The sequence below is a fragment of the Dysidea avara genome, chromosome 12 (genome assembly GCF_963678975.1).
Source record: "Dysidea avara chromosome 12, odDysAvar1.4, whole genome shotgun sequence".
In the NCBI taxonomy this organism is placed as follows: domain Eukaryota; kingdom Metazoa; phylum Porifera; class Demospongiae; order Dictyoceratida; family Dysideidae; genus Dysidea; species Dysidea avara.
This window is the reverse complement of record NC_089283.1, coordinates 26186487-26202638: the sequence shown is the minus strand read 5'-3', so window position 1 is coordinate 26202638 and position 16152 is coordinate 26186487.

Below are 16152 nucleotides of genomic sequence, written 5' to 3'. Positions count from 1 at the left end.
CGTGGCAGAGCTGACACCTTAGCATATTGGTCTGGCACCAACCGTATATTTTAGGGGCGGTGGCGCCAGACTATTCGCGTGCATATTATTATTATTATTTACCACAATGAAAGGCATACACAAAAGACAAAGCCTGTACAAGGTGTCAGCCACAAAAAAGAACACTACACCTACAAAAATCCAACAAACAAATAAGATTACAACACTACACATACAGTGGTACAAAACATCAATTAACACACCTAATATGGTATAATGAATGCTGGAAGGATTTTGGGTTTGGATCATTGAGGATGTGTAATGGTAGCTACAGAATTCCACAGAAAAACAATACTAATGAATAATGATGAGAGTTGATGGTTGACTGTGGTGGACTTATTGACAAATGATGACTTCTGCATGGTAGATGAATTGCATTAGATTAACAGTGACAATTGAACTTGATGGATGTATGATGGTGGTAAATATTATGGAGGAAAGAAATAGAAAGGTACTGACATCTTGATTCAAGAGTAGGAAGATTAAGCTGAGAGCAGCAATCACTTGAAGATATAGTCCATGAATTAGTGGGTGGACTCCAGCAACTGCCACAGATCCAGCATGCTGCCCTATTTTGCAAAGATTCAAGCAATTTAGTATTTTCTTTGGTATGTGGAGACCATGCAACAGCAACATACTCCAGAGTTGGGCATGTGATAGCTTTGTACGCCACACACTTGGCTACATGGCTGCATTCAAACATTGAGCAGTTTAAGGACTTGGTAGCCTTATTAATAGCATACCTGCAGTGCTTGGACTAACTCAATTTGCCATCAACTAGCACACTAAGGTATTTGACAGGATTGTTCCACAAAATTGATTGTCCATTAATACAATAAGTGAAATCAACAGGTTTCCATTTGTTTGTGATGGCCAGTGCTTCACAATTTGCAATATTTAATTTTAGCTGCCAACAATTTGCCCAGTTGAAAATTGCAGTCAAATCATGTTGAAGAGCAGAACATTACTGTTGGGTATTAGCTGGGGCATAAAGCAGTACATCATCAGCAAAAAGTTTAATTGTAGAGTTCTTTACAACAGAATTTTATGCATATAGATCTTGGGGAAGCACAAAGTTTTACGAGCAAAGTTTTCTGAAGGTGGGATATAATTGAGGCTGCTTGTAGTTTCCAATAGGATGTTCAGGGGCAGATCTAGGGGGTGGGCTTTGGGGGCTGAAGCCTCCCTTCACTTTTAGGCTTTATTTGATGAGGATTATAATGAAATTAATTTTGTCTCAGCATAATGATCACTAATAATAATACAAATACTCATAAACCCATCTTTCCAAGGAATTATTTATGCTAAAAGTTATGCAACAACTCGAGGACCGGGATCAGCATTAGAGGTGTACAAGATCGGGATACCCTAATAGAACAGTCACCTAACTACTCAAATAAAACAGTCACCTAGCTAGCTATTCTAATAGAACATTCAGTGTAAGCATAAAAGTTGGTTCTGTTATGGAATTTTTCCAAATCTTCCTGCACCTATACATACATTGGTCTGTTTAAAAGGCTTGTTCATCTATAGCTACTTGTGTAGTTATTACTGGTATACTGGCATACTTAATTAAGGTACACATTTCCATTGAAAATGCTCTCTGGTATCATTCAAATTTCAGTTTCAACATTATTATTCTATCATGCACACAATTGTGAGAGGGTGCATCATGTGATTGGTTGCCCAAACCTTTCCATTAGCAAATGCTGCAGAGAGCCATATATATATATATATATATATATATATATCTAAAGGCAGTATATAAAATATTTACAGGCAGAAATATACATTTTATGTGGAAATGTCTCCAAATTGCAGTATTTTAGCATCTGTTTTTCAAACATTTCCTGGGGGGAGGGGGGTGGCACGCCCCCTCTTTAAAAAGAGCAAAAGATGGAGGTAGTGGCCTTGTAGCTAGGCTAGTTGGAATTGATGTACTCAAATTTGCCACAACAAATTAGCTATGTAATCCAACAGCTGAAATTCTTATGAGATGTGCCCTGATGTTGGCATTGAGCCTGCTCTCCAGCCTCTGGATAGTGAGCCTCTATGCCAGCATGCCACTGCTAATTGGGTTGATGTTGTAGCTGGGGTCCGAATAGGTAGCGTGCCCTTTTTGGCATTATAGGGTGTTTAACCCATTTGTAAGCTCCTATTCATGTTCTATTATTAATATTATGTAATGGGCTGAGATGCCTAGGTAATAAATATTGCTAGGCTAGGCCACAGGCCTTTGTGTGTGTCCATGTCTTGATTTCTTCCAATAATTATCAAATCACTCCTTGGATGTTGCTACTGTAGGTGCTGAAATGATAGTGTCAGGTAGAGAGTTCCAAAGATTGACAATCCTGTTTGAAAGAAGGTTGTGTCTAATAAGTAATCTTGATCTTTCCTTGAATAACTTGAGGGAGTGGCCAGATTAATGTTTAAGGTGAAGAAAGTGAATGGTTCTATGTCATAGTATCGATTAAGTAGTTTGTATGTTTCAATCAAATTACCTCTTTGGCGTCTACAGAATAGAGAATAGTTCTCCATTGTCCTGGTGCTATCTAACTAATGAGTAAGAGAAGAGACGTTCTTATGATGAGAGGTTGAGAGGGCTTGCTTTTCTCCTCTGGTTTTTCTGCTTGTGGAGGTATGGGACCAACTGCAACCACACTGTATAAGAAACTTGCTTCCATGTTGGCTGACAAGTGGGAAATGAATTATAGTCGGTGTTTGTAGCCTACTTGATGAGATGCAGAGTTTGCTTCTCTTTATTAAGATCAGCCATTATGTGTTTGAGGGGTCATCGCTCTACTGTACATTGTCCAACATCTGCCAGTATCAATCTGGCCTATTCTGAGGGCAGGCTTAATGCCAATGCCCTTGAATGGCTTTGTTCTTAATAGTCGCTGGTGTTATCCAGCTGTCCAACAATGCTGGGGGTGGTGGTAAGGGGATTCCATCTAGCCCAGGGAATAACATCTGCCTAATCATTATGGAAAGCCAGGAAAGAATCTCGGTTATGTCATGAAAAATTAATGCTAATCAGGAAGTGATCTCGGTCACATGCATGCGACCACGTGCACAGCGTGGGGATGTATTTGGAAGTAAACAGTTTGTGGAGGAACACTTGCAGACTATCATAATTTGGCACTGTGAAATTTACAGAATAAATGCATGGAAATAGCTAGTGGTGATATGATTACATCATACATGGCAACTAGCTAGTGGTGATATGATTATAACATCATACATGGCAACTAGCTAGTGGTGATATGATTATAACATCATACATGGCAACTAACTAGTGGTGATATGATTATAACATCATACATGGCAACTAGCTAGTGGTGATATGATTATGACATCATACATGGCAACTAGCTAGTGGTGATATGATTATGACATCATACATGGCAACTAGCTAGTGGTGATATGATTATGACATCATACATGGCAACTAGCTAGTGGTGATATGATTATGACATCATACATGGCAACTAGCTAGTGGTGATATGATTAAGACATCATACATGGCAACTAGCTAGTGGTGATATGATTATGACATCATACATGGCAACTAGCTAGTGGTGATATGATTATGACATCATACATGGCAACTAGCTAGTGGTGATATGATTATGACATCATACATGGCAACTAGCTAGTGGTGATATGATTATGACATCATACATGGCAACTAGCTAGTGGTGATATGATTATGACATCATACATGGCAACTAGCTAGTGGTGATATGATTATAACATCATACATGGCAACTAGCTAGTGGTGATATGATTATGACATCATACATGGCAACTTACATTTTGATCAATCACAAGAAGTTAGACAAACACAAGAGGATATCCTTACAATTATTTAAACCTTTCCCACCAATATACAGTTATCGACAACATTTTTATTCTCAATAAACTAGCTATCAATGACTGGAATGTACTACCTTTCAGTGTATACAGTACATGGGATGACATCACCCTATATGAGTTTAAAGCAACCCTTGACAAGCATTAAGCACATCTTAAGATTAATAGCTATTTTAACTCAAACTCCTGTAGTAAATTCATTTTGCACTTTCACAACTGACAAGTACAAGCCCAGTATAGGCTTCAATTCAATGTACACTTTTGTCAAGAGTACATAATATTTATATGGGGGAGAGTATCTAACTTGAATGCATTCACCAAACACCCTGTGTAAAGTAACAGCTCAGCCTTTTGTGAGAATAAAGGCTTTGCCCTCATCAACACCAATCAACAGTTCTCTATTTCCAGTGAAGGTGATGATTTGATGAAGGTGAACCTTACTCAGGGTGTTTGTACAGGCCATACTGAGAGTTAGCAGGGGCGGATCCAGAGTTTGGAAAGGGGGGTGCACATTGCTGAAAAATTGAAGAACAAAAAAAATAATGTCACAGCAAAAATAATAGCTATCCTTTACCAAATATAATATTACATCACATATTATGTAAAATAAAATCCTTATTCATGATGAAAAAGGCATTTAAAAAGTGTTGCATCCTCGGACTCACGCAACTACATAATAATTATGGCAAATGCCAAAAATGGGCGTGGCAAGGAAATTACAACAAAATTAATTGTTTGTCCATTCTGGACAGTCTCTCACCAGAATATCTTCCTGGATGCTGAAATTGCTATCTCTGCTGCTTCGTCAAGGAGCTTCCTACAGTGTGACTTTGAGATTAACTGATCAAAGAGATTCATTACAGTGCTGTTAATGATGATGGTAAATAGTGGTCCAGAACAGTAAGGGGGTGTGCTATTATTAGAAAAGTGTCAATTGTACAATCACGTGCAATAATACAATCACAATAATACAATCACAATAATACAATCACGTGTACTGTTTAAATCCTAGTGCTAGTACAAAAATCAATAGTGATACAAGGTGCGTGCATGTGCAACTGACAATGTCATATATAGTAGTATATACTACATCTCCCTTTCTTTGGGTTACAGTCTCAGTCTATTCGGTGGCTGGATTGCGGTCCCAGTCATTGATCGGGTCACAGGACGGAAAGAGTTTGAGGTCTGTTGTGTCACTGTGTCACTTTCTGGTGCTGTATTGTTCTCTGACACTGTGTTCTCTGGCATAACGCGTAAATGACAACGGTTACGTCTGATCTGGCCTTGTGGGGTGTCCACAACATATGATCGGGGGGTGTCTGCCTGATTGCTTATTCGACCAGATATCGTTGTTTGGCCAGCTTGGCCAGTGGTAATCCACACTTTATTATCATCTGGGATTGGAGTAAGGGGCTGTACGCGATGGCGGTTATCATAAGCTGACTTCTGTTTCTGTTTGTAGCTAGTGTGTTGCTTTCTAAATTCGTTAAGGTATGTCCACTTAGGTTGCAGATGTTCCTCCACTTGAGGTAAAGTAGTTCTCAGGTGTCTACCCATCAGGAGCTGTGAGGGTGACAAGTTGCACCAGGGCATGGGGGTGGCACGATAAGTTAACAAAGCCAGATATGTGTCCTCAGATTTGGTCAATAGTTGTTTGGCTGTCTGGACTGCACGCTCTGCTTGCCCATTGCTTTGGGGGTAGTATGGGCTGCTGGTAGTATGGCAAAAGTTGTATGCCGTGGCAAAAGCTGAAAACTCACAGGATGAATATTGAGGGCCATTATCACTAACTACAGTTTCTGGAATTCCGTGTCTGGAAAACATGGATTTCAGTCCTTCAATAATGTTTCTTGATGTTGTGTTCCCCAATTTGATGACTTCTATGTATCTGGAAAAATAATCAACCGCCACTAAGAAGTGAGTTCCTTTTAGAAAGAAAATGTCTGTTCCAATCTTTTGCCATGGGTACTTGGGAAGGTCTGAAGGTATAAGGGGTTCTTTCTTTGCAGCTGAAGCTCTAACACAAGTTGGGCAGTGTTCAACAAGATCCTTGATGTGCTTTGCAATCCCAGGCCACCACACCGATACATTAGCTCGAAGGCGACATTTTTGAATGCCTTGGTGTCCATCATGGATTTTGGACAAAATTTGCCGCTGCAAAGATGCTGGGATCACAATTCTTGGTCCATACAGTAACAGGTCATTGTGAATTGTAAGGAGGCCTCTGCTTTGCCAGAAGGGTTTGACTTCGATAGGAATGTTCCATTTTTCTGGCCAGCCGTTGCGGCAGTAGTCAAACAGGGTTGAGCAAACAGTATCAGCTGCTTGGGCAGCACGAAATTCTTCTAGGCGGTGACTACTGGCTGGAAGAGCAGCAATACATGTCTCCATGAGGTATTCAGCCTCCTCTTGTAGGGAGGTTTCTGGAGGAACTGATAGCAACGGAGCCCGTGACAAGGCATCTGCTGTAACTAGAAGCTTCCCTGGAACATGAGAAATGTCATATTCAAAGCGAGCCAGTCGAAGACGAAACCTCATGATTCTTGGAGGAAGGGTGTGTAGACTTTTGTTGCCCAACAGTGGGATTAATGGCTTATGGTCAGTTTCTATGGTAAATTTCTTGCCTAAAATATAGCTTGAAAATTTTTCACATGACCAAGTGATGGCTAATGCCTCCTTCTCCACTTGAGCATAACGGCACTCAGTATTTGTCATTGCACGTGAAGCATATACGACTGGCCGCCATGATTGGCTGTCTTTCTGTAACAGAACTGCCCCCAGCCCGTATGATGAGGCATCAGCAGAGATTTTTAGGTCTGCGTTCACATTGTAATGTGTCAGGACTCTGGGTTTAGTCAACTCCTCTTTAATGTGTGTAAAGGCGGTATCTTGTGGGGTATCCCAGGTCCATGAGTTATTCTTACTGAGGAGCTCACGTAGTGGTTGTGTTAATTCTGTAAGGCGGTTAGAAAATTTCCCTAGGTGGTTTATTATCCCCATAAACCTCCTTAACTCTTTCAAATTTTTTGGAGGGGGCATCTTAGCAATGGCTGCTGTTTTCTCAGGATCTGGTTGAATGCCTTGTTCTGTTATAAGGTGACCTAAGAAGCGTAGTTCTGTCTTTCCAAATTGACATTTGTTAGGGTTGAGAGTTACCCCTGCAGATTGCAGTTTCTGCAGGATGGCTTCAAGTCTGGCATCATGCTCCTCTTTGGTACGGCCAAAAACAAGAACGTCATCCATGTGACAGAGAACTCCTTCAACCCCAATAAGTGTTTTCTCCATTTGCCGTTGAAAGTGTTCGGGGGCACTACATATCCCAAACGGTAGTTTGTTAAAACAGTAACGCCCATAGGGGGTGAGGAATGTTGTGAGTAACCTGGAGGAAGGTGCCAAAGGGACCTGCCAAAACCCACTATTGGCATCAAGGGTACTGAAAACTTTTGCACCAGCCATCTGTGCCAAGGTGTCATCTACTGCTGGTAAGGGGTGTACCTCACGTTGAACACTCTCATTCAATGGCTTGAGGTCTACACATATTCTGATGGTCCCAGTCTTTTTTGGCACAACCACCATACCAGCACACCAAGGAGTAGGCTCTTCTACTTTGGATATGACATTCATTGACTCCATGCGATCTAGTTCTTGTTTAACCTTGGAACGTAGTGGCATTGCGACATGTCTGGGCGTGTAAATTGCATGAGGTTTTGCCCCTGGCTTTAGTCTGATTGTGTAACTTTCTCCAAAGTTTCCTAAGCCTTGAAAAATTGATGGGAATTTATCAGCTACTGCACAATTTGTACGTTGCATAATGGCCTCTACTCTAACAGCAAGGTTCAAAGCAGCGATAGTGGGTAAGCCTAGCAAGTTTCTCTTTAGGGTATTTATCACATATACTGACTGTATAGTTTGCTTACCCTGGTAGGTGAACTGCCCTTGGAAGTGCCCTTTTACTAGTAGAGGGACTTGACTTGGTCCATACAATTTTTTGCAGGGAGGTGTTAATTCAGCATTTAGCATTTGGTAGGTCTCCTCTGTGATGGCTGTAACTTCGGCCCCCGTATCCAACTTGAAGATCACATCCTTGCCATTTAGAGTAACTGTTGCTGTCCAGCATGTGTCCATGGTATCCCCCACTGCATCTAGAAAAGCAGAATCTATAGTTTGTCCCTCCTGGTTACTCTCTGAGATTGTGTCCATGTCTCTACCACATGTGCTACACTCTTCTGAAGTGGATAATTCATCCAGTTTTGTGTGGCAGCAGGATCCATAGTGGCCTCTCTTGACAACGGTGGCATGTGACATCCTTAGCAGGACATTTCTCTCTTGGGTGTCGCCCTCTCCCACATCGTATACATGGCTTAGGGTCTGGTGTCTTGTTCTTAGTGTTCCATTGGTTATAGTATTGAGGGCCTCTCCTCGACTCAGGCTGTCTTTTGCTGTAGCTCTGCTGCATTTCATCTAGATTGCTTGACCCAGTTCCTTTAAGGACTTGTTGCTGTTCTTTGATGGCTTCACGCTGACGGACTAGTGTCTTGGCTTTCTCAAGTGTCAATTCCGGATCTAACTGAAGACGCTCTGACAAGGCTAAGTCTTGGATCCCAACAACGAGATTTGTTGTAATTAACCCCCTTTTTGTTTTGAGGGTCCCCCCCCCTCCTGGATGTAACCAGCACTGAGTGCTGTCTTTCCAGTATCTAATCATAATCATAATCATAACGAGGCGGTCCCGAATCATCTCGGACTTGAGGTCTCCGTAATTACAATGTTCCGCCAGATTGTACAGTTCTACGATGTATTGTTCCACAGATTCTCCAGGCATTTGGCTGCGGCGGTTAAATCGGGCTCGCTCGAAGATAACATTTCTACGAACTTTGAAAAAGCTGTCGAATTTCTCAATCACTTTGGAGTAGTCTTTCCTCTCTTCTTCTGTGATGTTCGTAGATATCAGTACAGACTCAGCCTCTTCACCAAGACAATACAATAGGGTGTTCACTTGTTTCGCTGCGGAAGCGTCTTGAAGGCCAGCAGCTGAACGAAACTGCTCGAAGCGGCGTTTCCAACGAGGCCAGTCATCGGGACACTTGAAATCGAAGGGATCAGGCGGTTGCAAATGGATTTGAGCCATTGCGGAGTTACGACCACGCTGCCACCATGTGCTATTATTAGAAAAGTGTCAATTGTACAATCACAATAATACAATCACGATAATACAATCACGTGTACTGTTTAAATCCTAGTGCTAGTACAAAAATCAATAGTGATACAAGGTGCGTGCATGTGCAACTGACAATGTCATATATAGTAGTATATACTACAGGGGGCATCTCCAAACTGATTTTGGTATGCTTAACATCATAATGATGCTAACTTCAGATCCCCCCTTCCTTAGTGTCACACTATGAAAACAATGCATTGGCAATAGAAGCACAAAACATTATATTCTTTACCTGAAAACATAGTCTACAAACAGTATTGTTGCTTAATCACATCACAGTCTCTGTTCCTAGCTGTTTACACTATAACTGCTTTAATAAAAAAATTATAACGTCACGGGTTGAACCCCCCCTCTAAAGCGTACCAAAATCAGTTTGAAGATGCCCCCTAAGTTCAATGGTGTCATAATGTGATGAGATTCGTAAGTGATCTAATTCAGATAAGATTTGGAGATACTCCTCTTTAGATTGTTTGCGGTCTCTCGCAAACTCAAGATTTCAGTTTCGTAGGTAAGCTACACTGCCTCATGAACACTGTGATTGCTTTATTAGATTGATTGACTGCTCTATTAGAGTGTCCCGATCTTGTATGCAATCTTTTGGAGAGGGGGACCCTGTCCCCGGATCCACCACTGGTTAGATACTCTCCCCCATATAAATATTATGTACTTTTGCTTTTGTGTAGTCGGACCATCAGCAAACTGCTTTTGTTAGCTATAGTCTGCAGCAGCAGTAGTGTTCCACAACAAACATCTGGACAACAATACAGTTAACCAGACCAAACACCTGTCATGTATAGTGGTACCAGCATGCCTATCAAGACAACTAGCTAGCTAAACACAATGTTTAAGATGATGAGCTGTGTCCACAATAACATCAAACTACCTCAACAACAGTAACTAATGGTACACTCAGTCACCACTTCAACAATTTAAAAGATGCTTAACACTTGGTGGAAGTTACAGGTAGTGAGTTCTAATCCTCAGAGGTGGAAAACTTTGGTCCTTCAAAATCATTTTGGCATTATGGTGTTCAGTCACTTGGCAAGTTAATGAAGAAGTTTGCTGAAGAGTGAACAGTGCAGGAAGTCCCAAGCATGAAAGTTGCACTCTACACCCTATAGCTCCCTTAGACAATGATTGGTTGTAGGGCTGCTAACTACCAATCATCTTCACATCACAATATTTCAGATAGTAGAGTGCTTGGGAATTAAGGTAGCTACAAACAGTGGAATAGACCACTGAAATGCAACTGGGTTCGGTCCACTACTTGTACCTTGCCTTGAGTGCTTGTGTTGGATAATACAGTTAAGTGACTAGTTCAATTATTACTAACAAGTACACAGAAAAATTTGGAATTTTCAACTGTAGAGTAGGGACTATAGCACATCGATAAAAAATACTGAAACAAGCTGGAGTATAGTGTATGATATTAAATCACAGTAAAACAATAAGAAGTGTTATTTCCCTACTGTGCTCTTCTTTGTGGTATCTTGAGCACAGTAGTGATATTGGTGAACCCACACACACCACATCAATCAAAAGAAATGGCGCTACGCGCCCCAGCTACCAATTATCATCTGAAAGTGAAGTATGCATTACGCTTTGTTGTCAGCTATGTTCAACCCTTTACACAGCATTATGAATCAAGAACTGTTCAAAAAGCACCTCTGCAATCAAAGTAGCCACTATATACGGATTCTGAAAAAGGCTCTTCCAGTTGGGTGACTGCTCTACCTCTAACTGAACATGGTTTTTGGCTGCACAAAGGTGCTTAAAGGTGCTTTTGTGTGATGCCTTGTGCCTTTGATATGGCTGGTGACCACCACTGTTGCCTTCCAATTGTGTGTGTGACAAGCAATTCTCTGTTGAGCATGACCTTTGTTGCCCATGTGGTAGTCTCCCTACAATTCGTCACAATGAGCTTCGATACATCACTGCTGGACTATTAACTGAACTGTGTCATAGTGTTGAAGTCGAACCATCTCTACAACCATTATCGGGGGAATCTTTTCAGCATAAATCGGCTAATGTTGAGGATGGGGCCCATCTTGATGTTGTTGCCAATGGTTTTTGGGAACGTGGTCAGAAAGCTTATTTTGATGTCAAGGTGTTTAATCCTTTTACTCCCACACACCGTTCAGTGTCTTTACCTCAGTGTTACAGGTAAGCAGAGCTAGAGAAGAGAAAATATGATGAGAGGATTCGTGAAGTAGAACATGGGACATTTTCTCCTTTATTAATTTCATGCACTGGAGGCATGGGTCCTTTGGCCACAGTGGTATACAAGAGAACAGCCACTCTGCTGTCAGAATCACTTGTTTGAGAGGTTCTAGATCTTCCTACCACCACTTTGGCCTCAAAGAGTCTGCAGTTATTGACCTTGTGTGTACGGAGGATAGCATCAGTTGAATCTTTATCTTTAAATATTAGTCCCTTTGTGTGTTGTTATTTGTAATTTTGCTTGTTTTGTATCAGGAAAAAATTGTGATTTCTGGCTGGAAAAATGAAAGTATGGATGATTTCCGTTACGAAGGAAAGTCATCATGCGCTACTGCCAATATTATTATGTACTTTGCGTGGAAGGATCAAAGCGATGCCGCGTATCATATTCTCCATACAGTACCAATCAGCTGCATAACTGTACTGTATGAGCCATACAGTACAGTTATGCAGCTAATTGGGCAAATACAGTACAGGTATACGGAGAATTTATTTGTGGAATGTTACGTAAACAACACACTGTAAATCGCTAAAACCAGCCAAATTAGTCCCAAGCGGACAGCACGATTGATCACGTGTGTAGACATTGTAAATCGCTAAAACTAGCCAAACTATTCCTATTAGTTCATTCTACGACTAGAAATATGAACACTTACTGATATCTTTATCACCGAAAATCGCAGCGATTTGAATACTGGCTCCGAGCCAGACGAGGAAGTACAATATATTAAACACTACAGTAGCTACTCGGCCGGGGGAGTGTCTCGAAGCAAATACAGCACTCGGCTTCGCCTCGTGCTGTAGTAGCCTCTCGACACACACCCTCGTACTGTATTTTCCGTACACACGCGCGGCAGTGCTTTAACTCTATCATATCTATTTTTTCCCATTTCTAACAGTGATAGCTATCAGCAAAAAATGGAAAAAAATACACATGACAACAAATGCTACAATTACAATCTACAAAACAAACTATACTAGGGGGGGGAGGCAAAAAAAATAGTAAATTAAACCGCAAGTAGAATAGGGATTGAAGTTGTGATTCTGAAAAAAACGACTGTGTAAACAAGAAGTAATAGGGATGGTGATTCACAGTACTGCTTAATACATCAAGCCAAGCAGCTTGGCTTGTATCGATGTATTAAGCAGTTTTGTGAATCATGACTTCTTGTTTACACAGTTTTACAACTTCGATCCCTATTCTACTTGTTTAGATTTACAATTTTTTGCCTCCCTAGTTTCTGAAATTTTTTCATGTCCATGCACATGGACAACATCTGTTCAGTAAAGTTTTGTATTGATCGGCATGAACAATATCTGAAGGCAATTGGTTCCATTCGGGAATGGTGTGTGGAAAAAAGGAATACTTAAAACAATCTATGGTAGGCTGGTAATGGAGGAACTTCATGCCATTTCTTGATCTGGTGGTACACTGTTAAAATGAAGAGTAACCACAACTCTCAAGGAGTTCCCAGTGTAGGGAGGATTTAACACCCCTGGAGAGTAACCATTACTCCAAAGGAGTAACTGGGGAGTAACACATGCTCTGAAGGTGGTGTCACTTACTCTTCAGAGTAATGGTTATTCTCTTCAGAGTGTTGGTTACTCTCCATGGGGTGTTAAATCCTCCCTACATGCACTGGGAACTCTCAGAGTGGTGGTTACTCTTTATTTTTAACAGTGTAGTAATTGGTGATGGAGTTGGTAGATAATTTGTTGGAATTTGTAAGATATTATTATTTTATAAAGTAAAATTAGATGAGTGATCTCTCTTCAAAGTTGTAGTCCATGAGCTGGAGGGATCAGTCGGTACCATCTGAGCTGAATAAGGTTCATTGAGAAGTAATCCAAATCCATCCCAATAACACAAAACTGCATGATAGCAATGTATTTGTGGTAGCTTCTAATTTTTATGGCCATATTATGGAGATACAGTAATTACGTGACATTAAAATTATGCTAAATCATATTACTAGTTACATAAAACATTTTTGTTCAATTTTAAAAGTCACAATCTTCTTCTAGTTCATCTTGAAATTCATTTATGACATCTTCATCATCATCAGCATGATCAGCCTGATTTCCACAGTCCTGCAGTCCACACACTTCCGTACACTTGAGCCCATTAGTCATACAAATGCACCTTGGCAGCTCACACTTCTTTGCACAATTGCAAGCTAGAGGATTTAAAATAGCTTGGGGTGCTGGTTGACCAGTCATCCAGTGTATCATTGGTTGAGTGTACTTCAATCTTCCATCCCTTGCCTTCAGGACTTGGAATACTAGGGTTCTGTTCTGAACATCTTTGCCATATAGCAGCCTGAAAATTTGATCAAAGAGCGTGCTGACTAGGCAATCTCTGCAAGGTGGAAGCAGATGGCTTTCAACCTCACCCTTCTTGGCATAGAACAGATGATACCTTAGCTCATTGACTTTAGTAGAAGATGTCTTAGGAGCATATAGATGGCACATGACTAAAATGTTCAAGCTTGTTCATTAACTCTAATGGCACATCCCACTCTCTATCCAATTCCATAAAGGTATCTTGGTGATCCTTGCTGTGAGCCAGCATCTTCAGAGCTTTAGCCTTACCTATACCAGCAAATGCACTGACAGTGTCACACCCTGCACTTTTGAAATAAGGGTACTCCAATTGCATCATGGAAAGCTAACAACATGATGAAAACATCTGTATCTTCTGAGCAGACAACTACAGCCTGATATCCATCTTTTGCTGCATGAGCAGCATGTAGCAAGGCATCCATCAGCTTCTTCTTGATTACACTGTAGACATGGTACTTGCACGCATTCCTCTGATGTAATTTTGAAACAAACCTCACTAACGGTAGCATACAAATCTTCCTCACCCAATTGTTCTCTGTGCTATGTACTCCATTCACTTACTAAAAAGGCAATGAAGTTGGTTTTGTTAGTGGTTCTTGACAAGAAATTCCTCCATTGCCTTATGATCTGTGTACTAGCAATGCTCTGAAACTGATGACCAGTCTCCTGACCTCGCAGCAACCTTTCACTGTTTTTGATTGAATTTTCTTTGGATGTGTCAAAAACAACATCAATTCTCTTGCTACATTTTCCTTCTCTCAGCACCATTTGCAGTATTGCAGTAGCAATATCACCAAATGTAGATTGCTCACCTTTGACCTTTTGCACTAAGCTCATTCCTTCTATGATCAATGCAAAATATTATTATCTGGTAACTGCTCAACTGGTGCTACATTGCTTTGAAGACATGTTCCTAAAGCAGCTTTACTGGTTTTTCTAAGCAACCCATCTGGTGTGGACAAAGCCCAAGGTATTGGTCCAAAGGGATGGGACAGAATATCTTCCATCTTGAGGTTGCGCCCTTAAGCCATCACAATAATTCTCCCATCAATATAACCACTCTGCCACTAGATTTCACTTGCTTCTTTTACACAGGCTGCTGAAAGATTTTAACTTGATCAATATTATTGGGTCATGAAATTTCTTTACTGGAGATCTTTTTCTAGATGCTGATCTTTAAAATCTGCAATAACATGTACCTTCATCAGATCAGAAGCAACTTCTCTAGGGGCTTTCCTAGCTGTTTATATACTCAGTAGATCCTGGTTCTCAGTAAATGAATTAATCCAACCTTGAACTAGTTCACACACTGTTGCAACTGTTTCTGCATCTTTCTGAATTCTTGTCTGCTGTAAAGATACTGGAGTTTAGCTTTGTTTCCATCAACAATGTTTCTTATCTGTTCCAAGAAGGCACTTCAATGCTCTGCTGTCATGTAAAACTGCTGAACAGCACCTGGCTTCAAACTACCTCCTGGAGTCTGAGTAACTTTGTTCACAGTCACCTCAGTAGCTTGATAAAATGGTATTCATCCAAGAAGGTTGAGACAAGATAATTGAACTGAAAACTGTCCAGCATTAAATGCTTGTCAATAGTAAACTTCAGGCTTACTCTCTGGCAGAGCTAACACTTCAGCATAATATACAGTGAAGTATCTGGAATAATTAACTTTGTCATATGCAAAACATCATGGAATTAAAGTTCTTATAGCATTGAGATACAAATCCCAGTTCCCTTCACGGGATCCACATTCCACACAAAAGTCCAAGAATTACATTCTCAACCAGGTCAATGTATGTATATGACATCCAATAAGCTGATATAGTTCTCCATTATCCGGTCACAACGCAAATGATGAAGAAAATAATTCCATTTTGCCATTAATTTGTGTAAGAGTTGACTATTGAACAGTTTGTTAAAGCTTCTCTGGTTAAGATCACTGGCTATGCTGTTCACCTGTTCAAAAAATAATACAGCTGCGGATACCGTCAAGAACACCATCGATGGAACCCTCAGCAGCAAGCCCAGCTTCAATGCAAATGTCTTTTAAACCAGCATCCTGAAATCGTTTTCCTAAAATCAACAAAGCATTACAGAATAGCATGGAATGCTCCCATCCTAAGAACTACTTTAGAGCAAAATTCTTTTACTTCTAGACCAGAGGTACATACTATATGTTTTTTTGAAAAGTAAGTATCCGGTCTATAGGTGTAGCCTACTAAACACACTGGCAAGATTGAATTGTCAAATCCCAGCACTGCAATTTCATGGGATATCAGACCAGAGCTACTATATATGTGGTTTTTTGAAGTGTAAGTATTGATTCACTGCATGGGTGTGGCTTGCTAAACATGCTGACAAGATTGATAATTAAATCAATAACTTTATATGTCAGACTAGAGCTACTATATGGTTCTTTGAAGAGTCACTATCCAGTCGTTAGAATAAGCTGAAAAAAT